We start from the raw sequence: 20,349 nt of genomic DNA, 5'->3' as shown, positions 1-20,349 counted from the left end.
TTCCCTATGAAAACAGGCTGGGAAAGCTGGGCCTGTTCAGCCTGGAAAAGGTCATGTGGAGACCTCATCGCAACCTTCCAGTATCTGAAGGGGCCTAGAGGGAAGCTGGAGAGGGACTCTTCATCAGGAACTGTAGCGACAGGACGAGGAGTAGTAAGTTCAAGCTGAAAGAAGGGAAATATAGGGTAGACATTAGGAAGAAATTCTTTACTGTAAAAGTGGTGGAACACAGGAACAAGTTGTCTAGGGAAGTTGTGGATGTTCAAACACTGGCAGCATTCAAGGCCAGATTGGATAAGGCCTTGGGCAACCTGGTTTAGTGGGAGGTGTCCCTGCCCATGGCAGGGAGGTTGGGACTAGATGATCTTTAAGGCCCCTTCCAACCCTTAACATCCTATGATTCTATTAGAACATGTGAAGTCTTTTCCCAAACATGAACCACAGTCTCCTTTCCCAAGGTTACACCCAAACTTTTACTTTTGAGGGAATGGGAGACGATTAATTTATTCTACTTGCACATTAAACAATCGTCTGTTAAAATAAATCCTTTCTCAGGAGAGACCCTGCATTTTTAATTGGCCAAAATAATTATGTCAGTATGTAACTACAGCAGTATACTTCCCCTGTGCTGGAAAGAATCAAAGCCAGAACCATCCACTTGTATTAACAAGGATTTCTAAAATGACATTAAAAATGTGCAGCTGCTTAAGTTACCCATCTCTTTGGAAGTCTCTCTCTTTTGTAAGCTATAAAAAGAGCCACAATACCTCCAAAAAACCAACCAAACAGTATAAGATGCAAATATTTCCTTGTCTGATTCACCTGTCTTGAAATACAGATTTGATAAATTATCATGAATATCTCCTATTCTGTGCTATTAAAAACCAGCTCAAAGGGCAATTGTATTACAACTGCAATAAAATTTTAAAAATATAAGTCCCAAATAATAATCAATTTTGCTTTCAATTTGCATCTGAAGGCTTTGGAAAAGATAACAAATCCATGCCTCCTTCCTCCTACCAAAAATTTAAAGGAAAGAGCCCTTGAAATATAGAGGAAAAGAAAGTTAATTCAAAGAAGAAAGAAGCAAAGCGTTTCTCCAGATGAGTTGCAAATATTGTTATGAAGCAATAAACGCTACACCCGCCCGTCTCTGTACATAGGCTCTCATAAGACATCAGACAAAACCGCTGAAGGTGCCCAGTGACACGTTAGACAGTGCAAAAGCTCCGCTCAGACCCCGAACAGTCTCAGAGCTTGCTGAGAGACACCCAGATCTCTAATAGCCCCCACAGTCACTGCTAACTTGCTTTCTACCAAGAGGTGTTTCTGTAACTCTGTTTTGTAAGCTGTGCCGCTCAAAGGCATCAGATTACAATGTGTGACAGAGGGAAGGGGCAAGCACATGCATGACATTTCTGCCCCAGAACAAAGCCACCATATGATAATGCAGCTAAAAAATACCTTACTATTCTTTGGGGAGAAGCCAAGGAGCTGCTTCCTATTCCAGTGAAGGGCAGAGGAAAGTAGAGAACAGCCATAAAACTCACTACTATTTACCCTAAAGGCAAGGAGAGCTTGAACTCTTCAACCATGTAAAATTATTTTGAGATTCCCCTTTCCTACTCCAAAGAGCATTCCCCAAACCATTCCCTACCTCTGCCTGGTGCTACTGAGCCAGGAGGAAACAGACTGGATAAAGGAAGGCAACAGTAGCAGTAATCAGGGTATGAACAGCAACTTCATATAGCCACAAGCCAAATAAATTTGTGTCTCAGGCTGGATTGTCACAGGCTGCCCCCAAAGATTGGCCCACCCTGTATCTGCCATCAGATATCAATAGCCACACTTCCCCTGCACACTGACACCTATGGGGCCTGTGCCACCCAAAACCAATCATTTCTGGTGCTCACTGGGTTTAATGCCATAGGAACCATGATGGAAATATGCCAGTGAAACCACACTCCATTTTTTTTTCTCTTCATATGATTTCGTGCTGCTCAGTTTCACCCTGTGTTCATTTCCCTGAGAGTTTAGCCAGATAACACTGCAGCATTCATCTTCCTCGCACAACACAACTTCCAAGTCCAGGTTATCAAAGTCAGTATGGTTTCACTTAGCATAATCACCAAGAATTTTAACTGGGATGTATTTTGGGTTTTTGAGGGTTTAATAGCATGGAGGGTGAGGGTTAATTCAGGCAATGGTGTTCTCCAGTGGTACCTAAACCTAAAGCTGTTTTGTGTCAATGTGTTTACAAAATGTGGTATGTGTATTAGTTTTCTCAATAAATGTATTCTCAAGAACTCACCTGTGTTTTCCTTTTGTTCAGAGGCCTTGAAAGAATAAAATACAAAGCATGTAACTAAATAAAAATTAAATTCTCCACATACTCCATACAATTTTTGAATTTAAAGTAATGCAGACTTTGTTTTGCAAACTCTCCCCTGCATTGAAATCATCTCATATGACTCAGCTCAGTTACACCGATACTCAGCACACTGCATAACAGAATTAAGCAGTTCTACAGAAACTGAGGGCGCACGCTCTTGCGAACACTAAGGGACACAGGGTAAATTCATCCTAAGGGCAACTCTGTTTAACTCTGTTAAGCTCTGTTTAAACCTGCATTATGCATTTTATCCAGTAAAATTAATTTGACAGTCTTACTGTGAAAACATTGCTCATGCTAGAGAATATATCTTATAACAGTCTTAATATTTCACTGAACATTTGCTAAGGGATCTATTTTGCACATACTTTTTCAGACTTGTTTTCAATTGCCAAGAACTATTTCCCGAAGAAAGAAAACATTTCTACTTGATGTGTCATATTGGATCAAATTATTTTAAGGTCAAGAGTAAACAATAGAGCTCTTTGTGCAAGCATACTGCTCTGCTGCTATCAACCCTCAGGCAATGATGATTTGACATCTTCACTTCATATGTTGCCTGCATGATCTGTGCTGTACCTGCTCAGGACAGAGAACATATTCTGGTATCCCTGAGGCACTGTTCACAATCTGGCCCAAAATGAGCAATAAGTCTACGAGAAGCTCTTGGAAGTGCCAGGCACCTACTTCTTGCTTACACTGAGCCCAGGATAACACTGGGCTCAGTTACTGTGAAATTAGTAGCTCCTTTTAACATGCCCACCTAGAATTTGCTACCCTTAAACAGTGTCAGCATACCCATAAGCCCTGAGATTTTTTAGATTTGTGCTGAACATCTGCTCCTCCTCCTGAACTTGGATGAGTACTGGATGCTGAGAACGGCTCAGGATTTACCTTTGTATAAGGTGTTCAGATATTGCACAATGAATGAGATCATTTTACGCTATAAAACATCAAATAAACACTTTTACCCACAGTGTATTTTCTTTGTATCCTTCCATCATTCACTTGGAAAGGGAAAATGAAAAGGAGGGATGACAATTAATTGAATATTTGCTACCCACTCCTTGTTGAAATCTAATTCAGAAGAGCTCTTCAACAGTGGCAGATTTTTCCTTCTCTTAGTCCGATTCTGTTTCCCCTCCGCCCCTCCCCCCCCAATTTTCATTTCCTAGTATAACTTCTTAGGTTGTATAGGCACTCATGAGATTGTCTCAGCAAATGAAGAACCACAATTTTAAAGGGCAGTGAGCACAATGCCAGGCAGGGCACTGTTCTCTGAGAATCAGGCTGAAACTCAGGGATACCACCCCAGCTGGAGGTACTAAACAGCTCCCTCTGTGCAGGGTCTCCCCTATCACCTTCACCAAATCCACCCTGCCTTCAGCAAAACTGGTTACTTGCTTGCTGATGGCTTGGTATTAGCTAATCTGTGTCTGCTGGTTAATTTTCCCAAATTATATGCAGAATTATACTCTACTGCCTAACACTCTGCAGTAAATGCTGTCTTACCTGCACCATAAAGTCACAATTGCGCCATGTTTGCAGAAGGCCTGACAGAATACGAATCAAAGCAATAGTGGCACCTGCCAACACAAAAGAGCCCACACAGAAAAAGAAGAAAGTGCTTACAAGAAGCAGTCTTTTCCAAAGTGTTTCCATTCTGGTTTCATTGCAGATCACTGGACATTCGCTTATCTCTTGAACATTGCTTCCTGTGTGCTCTGTAGCAAATTTAAAGACCTGTCTGTTTATTCTGAAGCTAACACACAGGGTGGGCTTTTCTTTTTTTTTATGTTTTTTTTAAGGCTCAACTTCAGCTGAAGCAGGCCAGGACCAGGGTCAGGGTAGGCTACTGAACCCATGTTTCAGGCTATGTTCCTACCACATGCTACCTCTCAGCTAACTGCTTGCTGGTCTCTGTTGTAAACGAGCAGAGCAGCTTGCCTTCTGAGAGTTCTTGTTGTAACTGCGCTTACAACAAGTTCTCTGTCCCCTTTTCTGTTTTTCCCAACCAGGTACCTTCTGTAATATTAACTTCTGTATTCTTTGCTTCTAGCACTGCATCCTGCTTCCACCCAGACTGTTTCCCACCTAGGATGCCAGATTTATTGTCATACCCTATTAGCTGTGCTCTACAAGTTGTCCTGGTGTTTTACTATCTGTCAGATGACAACACTTATATTCAAGAGTACTTGTGTGCATTTTTCCAATAAAACACAGGATTACTCTATAGCAAATGTTTTTCTAACATCCCAACTATGATGTTTTGGATGGAAATGAAGTCCCACAGCTGATTGTAGTCGTTATGGTATAGAAGCACAAAAATGCCTTTGAGCAAGGTATTTATAAGCATAAAGCACAAATCTTTACCTAGAAGGCTGGTCTGCTCACAGTGATGCTGTCGGTCATCTTCTGATAGCCCATCTCCTGCCCTTCTTCTCATTGTGACATGAGTTTTCTCTCTGGGGCTGTCCAAAAGGGTTAGAGAGATGTCTCCAAAGGTAAGCATGTGGCAGGCATTACTTCTTCCTCAGGGGCTTGTCAAGAAACTACTGCTCAAAAGCTAAAAGAGTCTAGAAGATTTCTATAATCCAAACTTGCAATAACCATCTTTGAATTTGAAACACTTAGGAAACCAAGCTGATTCCACTGATGTATTTACTTTGTGCATCAGGGTCTACGTCCCCCTCCCTCCCTCCCTCAGTTTCCATGCCTCTAAGCAACTCAGTTTATTTGATTCACACACACTATAAGCCATCTTAAAATGTGACAAGTTCATAGTGCTGATACTCTGAAAAAAATAAATCTGTCCAAAGATGCACTGGATGTCTTGGTTTAATCTCACACTACAAAAACAATAAAATATTTAGCAAAGGCAGCAAATTCTAAACTTCTTTAAAGAAAAAGAGTTATGCAAAAGTCATTCATTCCATTTCCAATATTTCTCTATCACTTCTTGTTAATGGGCATAATTAGAGTCAGCTAACAAAGGTGCAAAAATATTGGAAATACACTTTTAAAGTAACAATCATGTAAACAGTAGACAAATTTTGGCAGAGTTAAGCAAATACTTGAGTGATTTATGACAGGTAAGAGAAAAGACAGCATTGGGAAGACAAACACTGAAATAAATGGATTTGGTTTGTAATATGGGTTTTATAGCTAATTTCTATTTCACCTTAGAATATTTTGTAATAAACATTCCAAGACATTTAGCACAAATTGGCTATTTTAACTGGGTCAGGAAGCCCAAGGAACACATTGCTGAGGCCTTATAAACACATACAGTCTGTGCATACCATACAATGGAAGAGCCAAAAATAGCCAAAAAAGGATGGTGGAAGGGGAGGGGGGCAAGCTGGTAATCCATCATGCTGAAACAGTCCATGTTGTGGTATTCCACAAACACCTGGAATTCTCAGAGTGTGTAAACACCTGAATCACAACAGGAGCAAATCAGTATCAGATTCATTTATTTCAAGAAAAAAATACCCCTTTCACATGTCTCATAAAACAGGACAGTAAGAAATACCACAATTTCACAACAACTATTTTATAATGTGCTCATGTGTGCACTGGCAAAAATCTCGTCTCTGTCAAAAACAAAATCCAAACCCAAAAAAACAAACAAAAAAACCTGAACAAACAAAAAAACCCCAAAAAACCCTAGTATCACTACTGTTTCTTAAGTTTTACTCTGAAAAGTTATAAAATGTTGGCAATATAAATTATTATCAAGAATAGCTCATTTTTCCCATACCAAGCTCAGGCTGATATACTAATTTGGTAATATGCTCTCACTCCCCAGATCAGCATAAAATATTTGCACATCCTCTTTCTGCCTTACAGCAAGTGTTACTTCCTACACTTAGTAAGTTAGGAAATATCACAGAAGATGAAACCTCATGCAACAATTATTTAGCAAGAGGCTCTGTCTGTTTTTCTCTTCTTCTCATAAGAAGATCCTCTTTAGAGTTTATGAAATTCTGTGTTAAAATATAGAGGCATTATTTAAAACTGATTTTGATGCAAACCAAAAACACAATGCTGGTTCCTAGAGCAAAGTCAGTCTGTCAAGCCTGTAGCCTGGTAAACAAAAATTAAGGCTTTTCCTTCAGACAAAGCTATACTAAGCAATCTGAACCTCATATTAGTTTGATATCCCAGCTTAATTTTCAGTTTACCGAGGTTCAGAAAGTTGCTCCACACTGATCAATGGAGACACATTCTGGAGGGGTGAATTTTCTGAGACACTTTACCCTCTCCATCAGCACATAGTCATTTTAGGTGGAGGAGACCAATCACCATGGAAAAATACAGATTCACAAATAAGTTTGCCTAAGAAAAGCAAATAACCTGTTCATTTTCCTTTTCTTCTTCTACCATAAACAGGAACAATTTAAAGACAGATGACAGCAAACAAAACAAGACATGCCTGCTCTCCTCTGTCCCTGATCCAAAAATCTTTCGTGCTATTCCTTGCTCTCAGAACCTTCCTTTCTCCAGATTTCCCACATTAGCCTGAAAAAAATCCTGAACTGTCTCACTGCTCTTTGCAGACTCTTCACCTTCTTGAATCATGAATCTGTAAGGTCAGACTTACATACATGCCATTCTAGCTGGAAATACCTTTCACATACTACTACAATTTTTGGGTGCCACAATACCAGTCCTGAGGAAAACAAGTTCCATGCATATTTTTGCATGAGGAACACAAGCAGGGTGAGAAAAGAGAAGTTCAAAAACAAGGTGGGAAGAGCTTTTCTCTGCTGCTTCCACTGTGGCCACTGCTCCATGCCAAGAGGTAACAGGAAGTAGAAAAAGTAGCTTTGAGAAAGCCTGGGTTTTATACATGTCCTAGCTCGTATTAGAAAGTTGAGCAAGCTGAAAATGTACATATTCTTTGTACGTCCATATAACCATGTGATCTCTCTGAAGGTCATGCATCTATATTTATTTACCTATTTTAAACAGTTTTATGCTTTCATTAACAGTCAGATTAATTAAGGGGGGAAATACTTTGGTTTTCATAATCTACAATAGTTAAACTATGTGAAATCAGTTTTATAAACTATCTACCGATGTTCAAAATCTCCTACGACTCTTTATCGAACAAGTAAGAGCTCATAAGGAAAACCAAAACCCCAAAGCCCTGTCAAATAGATTATCTTGAATCCCAGAAAATACCCACTTAAAATACTGATATTATTTTTCATGCTGTATTTATCAAAAATGTATGCAGTGGAAACAAGTTTTATTTAACTGCATCATTAGACATATTTAATACCTTTACTGTTGTGAAAGATCACCAGCAGTGTTTTTCAGGACTGACAGATTTGGACTACTAGACCAAATAAAGCTATAACTGTAAAACAATAAAAATTTCTGACTGCTGCTTTTTGCTCTTGCCTCAGCTTGGCCCATAAACCAACGCTGCTCTCACTTTTCCAAGCTGGTTTCACTTTCTGGTTCCTGTATGATAATTACCAAGGCCCAGAAATGGTGCAGAGCCACAAAATTTATAACTGAGGGCCTGAATATAACCTTCTTTTCCAGCTAAGTGAAATTCAAGCTACATCAGTGAAGCCACAATTACATTTATGTTGTCTCTGGTAGCTCTCTTCATAGATAGGCTTTCTGGAAATTAGCTAAGGCATTTTGATGCAGCCCACTGCTGGTCCCTGAAGTGAGGAATACTCTGGGAGCTGAAAACAGCAGTGTTGATATGCTGGTCCTCAATCCCCAGCCTCAATTTAACATAGTGAAACACTTCAGGTGAGTGCATGTCTTCTTACCTTTGGATTGTTTGGATAAAAAGATTGGTCCTTTGGGGACAAGCAATCTAATATCTCAGATTTCATTCTGTACGTCAGAGGTACCAAGCTCCTTTTCACCAATCTAGCTGCCACAGGTGCCAGCACTTTCTTACTGAAAGTAGAAAAGTACAGAGACAGATAAATACCATCCATATTCTCATCTAAGGACTACATTAAAGATTCAGCAAAACTTTTTGAGTCAGATGCCTGAGGTTTTTCTCAATTGATAAGCTGGTTTCTTAGCTCTTGTCACAATACATGGGGTGATCTGAAGCTTGCACTGAACTAAAGCATAGATGACACTGACTCCCAGGTGCTGCAGGACCAACAAACCCTGCTCTGGGGCAGGGGAGAGGTTGCAGATGTGTGCAGACATTTGAAGTTCTGTCCAGTCTGAGTACTGAGAGTACATCTCTTGAGCTCCCTGGCTCCCAGCTTATCTTTCAGCTTGTCCATAGCTCCCATTTAACAAGACAGGACTTGAACACACTGTATGGAGCAAAATGGTCCATTACACAGCCCTCCCAATAACACTTTCTGGCAGTATATTTGATGGGATACATTTTATGTCTCAGTGTGTCTTGGCTTGTAGTTGAACCACATATTTTAATATACCTCTGGTGTACACAGTTACCAGTAACTCTTCCTCCCCTTACCTGCTGAAGTGTGAGGCTGAGTTTTCTCTGTTTAAAAACATATAGCTGTCACTTTATGGCCATCTCTGCAGGATTATTTGGAATAATTCAGACATTTTCCTCATTGTAAGAAATACATTGCTAGTGCAGATATCTGTGTTGTCCTTCTCCTAAGCTGGGGACGAGCACTGACAGAGTCTTTCTTTTTTCCCCAGCTGTCCCCTGACCATACCAGTGCTCAGGGAAATGCACCCTTTGGCACTCAGCTCTGTGCAGCGCACATGTTCTGGTCAAGCAATGTAACTGTGTGTGGGAGGGAAGGAGAGGAGAGGGAGGAGAGCAGAGGAGAAAAGCAGATCATGAAGCAAGAAGTGGTCACTGAGAGGTCTGCAAGCAAGATGCTGGTAATAATCTCAGCAGAGAAAGCATGGACACTGGTACAATGCACTGTGCTCTACTACATCCAACTCCATCTAGAGGTCAGGCTGCTGTGCCCTACCCTCGCCTCTAACGCATTTGTGAAGTCCAAAGGAGTGTTCCAAAAGGGCAATGGTATGCAGGATTCTCAGTGTATCTGTAGGGACATATAGGAACATGTACATGAGTATGTAAGGATGGATGAAGTCGCAGAATAGTTGTCATTTTTAGATGGAAGGGTTATCAGGCAAAGAAGATCCTTTATGTGTTTTGTGTTCCATGCTACACAAAAACCTTTGAGCATATACTTGTTTTAAGCAACTCATTCTGCCCAGCTCAGCAAGGGTAGTGTTCAAATTTGCTGCTAAAATTAATGTCAATAGCATTTAAAGGGTCACTTCTTGGAAGCTTTCAGCTCTAAGAACTAGAGTAAATACATACCTAGCAAGAGACATGGTAACTTAGATTTATAACCTGACCTTGAATTATGGGAAAATATTTTATAACATTCCAGATTTATGATTTTACTTCCTGAAGACCCTGACTGTAAAATGAGGTTGGACTTAAAGAATAAAGTTCACTTCTGGCTTTCTTAACAAGTAGGTGTCCTTGGACTGTAGTAATCTCATAACATAAACCAGATTCAAGAAATCTATATGCTTCCCTAATTGTCATAGCTAAAGGCTTTTAAACCAAGATAAGGTATGTACTTTCTCACATCCATAGATGCAGAGACACTGAGCAAAATTCTGACTTTTATTATGCAAATTTCTTGAGAGTATGATATTGTTTTTCTTCATATCCAAATTTTACAAATACCTTTTCTTTTTCTTTATTTGTAGCCTACACAATCGTTGCATTATAACATTTCAAAATTTTCAAATTTATCTCAAGGAAAACAGCCATTCTTAACTGCAATAAAAATTCAGAGGTAAATGCTTTGAAGTCTTATATCCTCACTCCTTCATGATGTGTAAATCAGATCACTTGTCCTGCAATCATTAAAATTTGCTAGAACAGGCTTTCACTACAGAAAATTCAAATACAACTATTATTCACTTGATGGCTTAAACTGATAATGAAATAGATGCCTGTACTTAATTACTTCTTCTGTTTAGGAGTCAAGACCAAAACCTACCTTTAAGGTATTGCATTATTTTCTGTTTCAGAGTTTTTCAACTCTCACTCATCTTACTTACAAAAATATAGGGAATGGGAAAACAAAATGAAGCACAGAAAGCAGCTTCAAAAATTGGAACTTTACAGTTACTTCCCCTTTCTTGGTTTTCAGGAGTAACTATAAAAAACCTCAGATTTTATTTTATTCTTTTCTTCAAAGGGTTGCTAGGAATAGAATTCAAATTATCAGAGGTTCCCTTTCTTATTTAGGGCCACTGACTGACCATAAGAAAAATGTATTGAGGCATTAGATGTATTTGTTTGAAATACTTGATATTGAAATTCAAACAGTTCTTCAAGCAGAATTCCTAACAAGAAGGATTTGTGACAGGGAGTCTACAAGATTTACTTTGAAGAAAGAAAATGTATGTTTAAGAGACCCTCAAACCTTCAAAAGAACACCTCCTTCAAAAGGCCCCACCTCACAGCTATAAGGGATTTTCAGAAGTTAATGTATTTACATAAAGTGGAAAGACTTGCAAACTGTACAAGGCAATTACTGGAAACAGTGATGTAGTATTGAACAAAATGGTCCCGATTTTCCTTGGGTTTTTTTTCAAAGAAATTCATTATTTCTTTCATCTACACTAAAACTATAGGCCAAATCCTGTAGTTCTTACTGAAAAAAAAGCAATTTTACAGACCTCATGCTGGTCTTACGTGCAAAGAAATTGAATGCTCCAGTGAGGTGAAGGACAGAAAGAAAAGGAACTTGGAAATGCAGTCCATATGAAAGAAAAATTGTATTTAAAACGCACCAAATAAACACTAAAGACCTATTACCATGTGTTTGAGCAGCTTTTTCTGATATTTCTATGACTATAAATATGTTCCTATACAGACACATATATATGCATGTATATTCATGCACCATTCCATACAGAGCTATCCAGATTAAAAGCCTGTCCCTTCCTTCTTCTTTTTGGTTATAATACATTGAAACCAACACACTCTTTGCTATCATCAGCTAATAGGACTCCATGATGCCTTATTGCTGCATGTTTCAAAACAGCTTTGTGAACTTATTAAAATTATATTTCAGAAAGAGAGGGGTAGAAAAGCTAGAAGACACACATAAGCAGCAGGGTCTAGCTGGGTTGTTCAAAGTGATCAATGCATTTATTTTGTTTGGGGTGTTCTTATTTTATTTTTTTTTTAAATTTTCCCTTCTAGTTTATGCACAACTTTTGCCTTCTGAATCCCACCTTTACGTTTCTCCTTATCTCTGCAATCATCCTGGAGATGTTTCAGAGAGAAGGGGAGAGACTTGAAAAGTATTTCTGTAACAGAGTAGGACAGGTAGAGCTTTTCATCAACATTGCTGTGGACATGCATGCTTGAGCACATGCACACACCAACCACCACATTTCCACTGAAGATTCTTCCCTGACTTCCATAACTCCAGTATTGACTGAAAAAAAAAAAAAATTCCACACTGCAAAACGTGGTACAATGTCTGGTATTTTTGTATGGGAGCTCATTTTTATTCATTTTTAAAACTATCTTAAATAATTCAAATATATTACTGACCATCAATCAGTTCCCAATTAATCAATCACTCTGGCTGAATGCTTGAGACTGTTTAAAATCATGTTGCATATTTGAAGAGCAAAAAATATAAAAATCAGTTTTTCTACACATCATGCCCAGCATACAAAAGCTATGAAAAAATCAAGGCTCTTAGCTGCAAAATCTACATAGCTGACTAAGGAGATTACAGACACAAGCATTTCCTAATTATTCTCAGCATAATTAACTAGATAGCACTGAAATTCTAGGACTCTGAAGCAACATTGCTTCTTGTGGACACTTGGATGGTGAATTCTGAAATTTTTTACCTTACAATTTCAAAACCAAGGCAAAGGCTTCCATTTATGCCACTCTGGAGTGATCCTAACTGTTTCCCATTTGTATGGGAACCTGAAACACTTCTGTTGTGAAATACTCTTTTCAATATGAGGGTTTCCTCCAACACAGAACCTACTGCCACTCACCTACTACTAAAACTGAACTTTCAGAGTCTGTGTAATCACTGCAGTAAATGCAATGAAATCTTCAAGCCATTTCCTAATACTTAGACTTTCCTTTGCTCGAATTTTAAAGTCTGCTGCTGTGTGGTCTCTGTGCAGAGGCTGTGATTCAGTAACATGACCAAACCATGAGCCTGAAAACATTTAAATAAGCTCTTGATGATTACAGGGGAAGAAATACAGCCTATAAGGCCTCTCCATTTTCCCACAAGGATATTGGTGCAAGCTAGGGTACACTAACTGTAGCAGTTACAGCCTAGATGTATGCAGCAGTTTTTCCTCTTTATATGCCTTGAACAGTCCTTAGAAATGAAACTCCATCACATTTTCCCCACTGCTACCTGCAGCTGTTAGACAACCTGAGAGACATCATGGGGTGCAGCAAAGGGCTGGGTCATCTCTGTATTCTCTCCAGGCCAGGACACAGGCTGTCCACAGACTGTGCAGTAGAGCCCCTGTCATGCCATAGCTCCCACAGCTTTTGACCCTGGGGGCTGAGGATGCCTCTTTGCTGCACCACTACTCTACTGCCTCAGAGGTCAAGCAAACTGCTGGTAGATGTGGAACTAAAACATTTTCATTCTCAAGTGCCAGTCAATGTGCTCAAATCATGTTCCTGCAGAGAACTCTGGGGGTTACCCTTGCAAAATTATTTTTCAGGTCAGTTTTCTAAAACAAACAGATTCTTTGACAAGGTAGTTTTCAAAGCTGCTATGAAGATCTGTAAGCCAAATAACAGGATAACACACAGGCATAAGCATATTTCACACAAACCTTTGATTTGTTGGTAACAACCTTATCAGATACTGTCTGAGGAAGGGGAAAGTTCCCACAGCCAACTCATCCCTTTATATATCTAACCTTCAAAACAACAAAAATTCATATAGAGGAAGTCAATGTTACTGTAAAGAGTCAGGTTTCTGAACTTCTTACCGTCAGCTCCCCTCCCACTCTAATTCACATACCTATTGTCACAGGTTTCTATGCTGTAGAGCCTTGTTATTTCTTCAGTATCATCAATACTTATAAGTGTTTCACATACTGCAGAACTGCAAAAACAGAAATGTGAGAGATTCAGAAGAAAACACTGATATCAAAGATATTAAAATGACAGAAGGTAATTTATACTTGGAAATTTCAAGGAAATGATAGTGCTTTACCATTATGCTTCAGAGCAGTCGCCAGGGTAATAGCACACATTTCTTTTGGGGCTTTTTTCTGGAATACATGGGACATAATATGCACATTATGAAAACTATATCAACCTGTTGTTATTACAGGCAGTTTGCACAACATCCACAATGCTTGACACTGTAGCACAACATTTATTTGACATATACAGGTGAGTGCCTGCCCCCGCACCTCACTGAAGCTCGCAAGGAGAAAGCCTCGTCTTTCATCACCATGTCTGTCCCTCTTCTTCCCATGTGGGATTCATTAAAGACACGGCTGTTGGAGCCAGCAAAAGGGCTGGCAGGGCTACACCTGCAGCTGGGGCAGAAGCCTGCCTGGAGGTCAGACTCAACATGAGGCCCTGGGTGTCAGCGCTGAGAGGGAGCTGCTGGCATGGGCAAAATGCAAGAATGGCTGCTCATACTATCACAGCTTATTTCATAAAAGCAGACCTGGTTTTGTTCTGAAGGCAAAGAGGAGTCAAGTTGCCAGAGAGAGGCAGAAAAAGAGTAGTTTCTGAGACTCAGTACTTTGCATACAGCGTTCACCCCTTCCTTGAAAAGGGGGACAAGTGAAATGGACAGATGAACTGCTGTAATGTTGTGAATTCTGGGACATATATCTACAGTCATTTCTGCTATTAAGAGTAGGATCTCAGGTGGCTTTGAAGGGAAAGATCCAGTAGGGCACACTGACACAATAAAGGCTATTACTTCTTAGGCCTCTACTAAAGAATTTCAATGGATTTAATTTAATTTCAAGAGTGTTTTGAGAGCCAAGACTGTGCAGCCTTTTATCAAGGGTTACCATACCCATAAGCATGAAGCTTCTTTTTTTTAATGTATCTTTTGAGGTTTTTCAAAGCAATGATTTTTTCTTTTGAGAGACTTCTATTATAGCCTATGCCATGCTCTGTGAGAAAGGTTTAATCCATGCTGCTTCTGCTGTTACCCATAGTGTCAAAAAAGAGCAATGCAAATATTCACAATATCTTCAGACAGAAATAGAGAGAATACTTTTGTGCTTTCATAGTAGCCTAATTCCAATTTTTTCTCTAAAAAAAAAAAAAAAAAAATCTTTCCAGGCATTTATTTCAAAGATGAAACAGGCAGCTGCTCAGAACTGCCAAAATGATAATAATTTGCCTTTATTGTTGATTCCAGCAGCTCCTTTCAGACCACATATTTACTAGAGCAAACTTTTCCTATTAACATTAACTGCATGTAAATGAAGTTCCATTTCATATTAGAAATATATTTTTTAAAGTTATTCACCTCATTCTTGCTATGACTTCAGAATGGCACAGATAGAAGTGAGGCTCTACTTTAAATGCTGCGTGATACCAGAAATCCCGTGGCTCTGCAGGGCCAGAAAATATTCCCTGGGATAGACAAGGATCTTCCAAGATATTCTTCTGTACAATCTTTTGCTCCTCTTTGTTCTCCCAGACAAAGTTTGACCCTTAGAACTTCTGTGCAATAACCACAAAAATATAGAGCCAACATCCCCACACAGGAGCTGTGAGGGAGGCCCACAGGGAGCTCTCCCATGTTGGCCCATGCTCCATGGTTCACCATTATAAGCATAATTCTTGTCAGAAATGCACCTTTTCAGTCTATTACACTTCCAGGACAATGACGCTAACCACCTCTGACCTATCTTTGGATCACCACTCCTGTTGTTTCCCATCCCACGTCAAGGAGCATTCCAAACAAGCCCGGGCCTAAGGCATGGTTTGGAGCTGAGGCCCGGGGAGGTGTTATGAGGGCCCAGCTTCCCCGCGGCGGCTCCCTCCAGCTCCCACCCCAGTCCCACCACCTGGACCCAGGCCCAGAGCGCACCTCTGGCCGCCTTCCCTCCCCTCCTCCTCCCCAGAAGGGCAGCCCCAGGGGAGGGGAGCTCTGTGGGACAAAGCGGGAAGGCTGCTCAGGCGGGGAAGGCAAGGCGTGAGGCACGGCCACCGCCCGGCACGCAGCCATGTGGGCAGCCAGGCTGCCGGAGGGGCCTGGCGCCAGAACTCGGGACGTGTTTAACACACTGTAATGGTGCTTAGCTTCCCTCAGCTCTGACGTTACTGGCAAGTGAAGTGTTTGAAGAAAAGTAAACCTAACAGTGCATTCTGACCTTCTGTTCAAGCCTGTAAGAGGGACAAATGCTCCACATTAAAACATACAGAGATCCTCACCATCAGAATTATCTTCTGCAGAGGAAAACCCAAGACCCTACTAGCTACCAAGAGAATGGCAAAAAAAAGGGGGGGGAAGTGTTTAAACTGCGCAAAGGCTTGACAAAAAAACTCCTTCCCCCTCTAAAATGAGGAACTGCCTGAGACACAAGACTCACTACTCTCACAGCCACATGACAAGCAAGAGAAACAGAGAACAGAAATACCAGAGACATGATGTAAAGTGGTGGATAAGCTAAAATTAGTTAACGTTCTGATTTCTTTTATGAAGGGAGGAAAAGTTCTATTTTTATTTTTTTAATTACACCAAAAAACCTAGAGAGCACTGGAAAGTGGTGAAGTAGAGCTTTTTAAATCTCAATGCACACATGTACTAACATAATTACATGTACATGTTAGTGTTTAGGAACACTAATTAAAAGTAGATTCTACAAAGTAAGGACAAAAACACCTCATTCACCTTCAGAACTGGATCAGAATAACATCAAGAAAATTTACAGGGACTATCTTAGCTGAGGCAACTTCTGCTCTAGTCTTAAGAGACAGGTTGCCAGTATTTGTAATTTTTTCCACCCCAGGTTTTCTGTCTTACCTTTCCAAATAAAGCTTTCCTTCTTCCTATTGAAGTATTAATATTTTCACTACAAGAAAGGAAATTCTTATTCTTTTTTTTCACTTTCAGCTTAAGCTGGTGTCGCTCAGAGTTGGAATGAAATACAATTCATTTGACTGAGTAGAAAATTAAGATTTTATTAAAAGTCAGAAAACTGATCAAACCACCTTGAGCTTTATGCAAAGCAGCAGTACTTAAGTACAACGCAGAGAACCACAGGTTCAGCTCCTCTAGGCTGCAAAGTTTAACTATTTTATTTGTGGTATCTGTGTTGATCTTGTTAAGTCTAATTTGAGACAGCTGAAATTTTCTGATATACTACACTCAGTTTTCTTCAAGTGAATGTAGAGCTGTGACATGCGTGTGAGTTGTTGGTTAGCCTACACAGTTCAAAATATACTTATATGGCTCCCCACTTCCCCTCCCTGCCTGCCTGAGTGCGCAAATACATGGGTGAAGCTACAAACTTCTTTTGGGAAAGGCAGCCATGTGAAAATCATAGAGAGGATGTAATAAGGGAGGAGGCACTATTGTAGTGCAGAAGAGCCGGAAAGAAGATAGCAAATATCTGCACTGGGAAAAGAAAAGAGAGAGAACTATTTGAAATGACACTCTGTGCTGAGGCTGGCTGCAATGGAGTTAATTGCTTCATCACAGCCTGCACGTTGCCACCTTGCTGATAGCACAATTTTAAAATTGTGCTGATAGAACCCCAGTGTTTGAGGTATTGCTGAGCAGGGCTTGCAGGGTGTCAAGGCTTTCTTTCTCTGCTCCTCAGCTCTGTCCCCCACAGGTGCAGGCTGGGGCTGGCAGGAGGCTGGGAGTGGGCACAGCCAGGACAGCAACGCAGGCTGACCAAATGGGTGCTGTGTGTCATGCAGGGCCAGGCTCAGCCACAGAACTGGGGACTGAGCCTTTCCACAGAACCCCTGTTTGGAGGCTGACTAGGCATTGGTCTGCTTGTGGGAGGTGAGAAGCGACTTCCTTTGCATCGCTTTACTTTCCCCTACCCTTTCCCCTCATTTTTAAAACTGCTTTCATACCTTGACCCACAAGTTTTCTCACTGTTGCCCTTCTGATTCTCTCCCCTATGCCACTGTGGGGGAGTATGTGATCTGCTGGGTGGAGTGATCACACCATACACTGAGAATAGGAAATAAGCACAACCATAATGACAGTTAAATTGTAAGTTAACCTGAAAGTTAGAGCCATAGAAACTATGGCTTTCTTCTGCTGCTGCTTTTTCTTTTGCACTTTTTTAAAATTGACATTTACTCTACCTGAATTATCACATGAGTAGTGAAAAAAAAAAAGGGCACTTTTTTTATTCTTAATTTTTCTCCTGGAAGTTGAAGAGATCTTTAGGAAAAGTAATTAAACACACAGCTCACACTGGCTTTCTCTGAATGCTAAACTCCCCATAGTTGCAAAAATAATTACTTCCATTAAGACACAAACCAAATTTAGGAAAAAATATGAGCTGGTTTAAAGGAGGTGTTTAATACAGGGTCATCAGAGCGCTACACCAGCTGAAGCTGGGGCTGTGTTGCAGACTTGGCCAGCAGTCAATAAGCTCACCCAGACAGTGTGGCAGCAAGCTCCCTCTAGCAATATTTTAATATTTATTCATCTTTGCATACCTTTTTGTTCCCATATTTTTCAGGCCTACAGGTGAAACTCAGGCTGCTGAGGTCAACTGTGGTGATGTCAACAGAGTGAAACTGTCCGTTTCAGAAAACACTAGCAAGAATCTTAGCTTGTAGACATAATTACAACTTCAGTACAAAGTTCATAGCTTTTTCTTCTAATGTAAGCAAACAGGGTTTTTGAATTCAGAGAGAAAAGGCCAGGATTTTCAGATATGTATGATGGTTTTCACCGCATACTTTTCAGTTTGTGTACAAAGACCTTTTGCTATTAATGCTAACAGGAGCCCATCATTCTTTCTCAGCATGACAGATCTTACTGCATTTGAAGGTGCTCCATTTTCATCAGAGGAACAGCTCCCACTGTGCTGCAGGAAGTCATGCAGGTGTGCACCCTGCTTTTCCTTGCTTAGGCCTTTCTAGAGCAGCAAAACAAAAGGCACACAGACCCAGAAAAGCACCCGAGCCAGCTGCCCTGCCTGACACACTGCTGATCTTAAGGCTTTATCAGTGAATCAATGTCGCTGCTTTGAAGCTGTAGCCTGAACAGAGTGTGCTACTTAGCAGTTCTAGCAGCTCATTTGGAAATAATTCGGTTCATAATTTTTTAAAAAGTGATTAAAAAATTGTATGCCTTGGGAAATACAGCCACAGAGAAAATGCATGGGAGACCTTCAAGTTAAACACGTTTCAGTGGAAACTCTGCCTGCTGCCCTCCTACATGCAGGAGAGTCTGTGCACACTTAAACCACAATAAAAGGATGCCACAGCACTACCTTTACTGCTCAGTAGCAGGTGGATTGAGAAGGTGGTAAACTCATGCTAGATAAAGCTCAATCTGTGTTACAGCAAGCAGATTTTTTCCAAATAAAATAATCTGAATTACCCCGGGTGAATTCAGCCACTGGCCCTGGCCTTCCCACTGCAGAGATAAAACAGCAGCTACACAGCCTCCATCTAAACTCAAAATACCTGATTTAGAGTGTTTCTGCTGTTCAAGCTGTGGGTGAGCAGGGAAAGCTCAGCAGGGTCTCTCATCCCTTGTAGCACTCTTCAAGAGCTCTTGTTCTACAGCTTTGCTTTGAGGCAGTAAGAACACCAGAACTGAGCCTATTTTTCCCTTTCTGTCAGCGAGGATAACGAAAAAAGGCTCAGGAAATTCTGGAGGCCAAGATAGAGAGACAAAATGCTGAGAAGAAAAAGGACACTTTAAAAAAACAAAACCCAAACCCCTTTTCTCTGCCCTCTCTCACTTTGGTAACACCTCTCCTGCCCCCATTACCAGTCCCCACATCGGCTTTTCTTTTCTAACTAAATGAGTCTGGAGCTGACTTGGAAAGAAAGCCAGCAACTATGACACAGAGAAGTTTCTTACTGGTTTGTGTGATGAAGTAGGAGCCTGTTTGGCCAGTCAGTGGTTTAACTTAATTTATTTTAATGAATTATCCATGAGGTGGGATACACAGAAGTGCCATGTCAGCATAGTCTGAGGTCATCACAAACATCATCAGACAAGCTTTGAAATTAGTTCTAAGTGGCAGTACTTCATGTGGAGTCTAAGAAAATGTATATAAGCACCAGCCAAAATAATCATCTTCTCCCCTGCAGATGTGCACTAGTACCTGCCTGATGCCACGAGGAGGGCCAGCATGGCATCCCACCACACTGTATGGAAACCAGTCACAAGGAAAATTATAAACTGAGATTTTTTTTAATTCATAAAAATATTGAAAGTGTGAACTGTGACATATGCAGCTCAAATGATCTGCTTAAGAAATACATTAATATTTTCACAATGGAAGAGCTTCATAATCTCTTGAAGATTGGATCTTTTTCCCATAAAAATTCATCATATAGAACTATTTTATGAGAAATATTAGTTAACAGATTGTAAATATCAAAATTCAGATCATTAATGAGGCCCACATAATATAATTATAGCATTGAGAACTGCTCTGAAAATTCAAAGGGTCTCACCCATAATGCTGTCAGCTAAATCCAGAAACTGAAACAGTTTAATTTGCCAGTAGTTCTGTAACATTTCTCGCAGCAATGAGATTTGCTTGACAAGACCCTTTGCCTGGAATATACGTTTGATGTCTGAGACGAGCCTGACATTTCCACTTCCTATTTAATTTTTAAGTAACTTCTGCTTTAAAGTTCTGAGCCCAAGTTTCCTGCCCCAAGTAAACCAGATCTCTTCATTTTTTACTTTCATTTTCCACTTCTGCTTTTCTTTGCCAGTAATATCACTTGTAGC

General features: G+C 40.3%; 1 long non-coding RNA gene across 1 annotated transcript; it reads right to left on the bottom strand.

The window, feature by feature from the left end:
- Positions 1-1,922: 1,922 nt before the first annotated feature.
- Positions 1,923-13,525, bottom strand: LOC116448102. The gene is made up of 5 exons (XR_004241808.1): positions 13,438-13,525; positions 8,191-8,323; positions 4,766-4,863; positions 4,025-4,116; positions 1,923-2,336 (listed from the first exon to the last, which is right to left on the bottom strand). It is a non-coding gene; the product is annotated as an uncharacterized LOC116448102 (long non-coding RNA).
- Positions 13,526-20,349: the final 6,824 nt, after the last annotated feature.

Source organism: Corvus moneduloides, chromosome 9 (genome assembly GCF_009650955.1).
Source record: "Corvus moneduloides isolate bCorMon1 chromosome 9, bCorMon1.pri, whole genome shotgun sequence".
NCBI lineage: Eukaryota > Metazoa > Chordata > Aves > Passeriformes > Corvidae > Corvus > Corvus moneduloides.
Note: the sequence above shows the minus strand (reverse complement) of the source record. Positions and strands in the feature narration are given on the sequence as shown.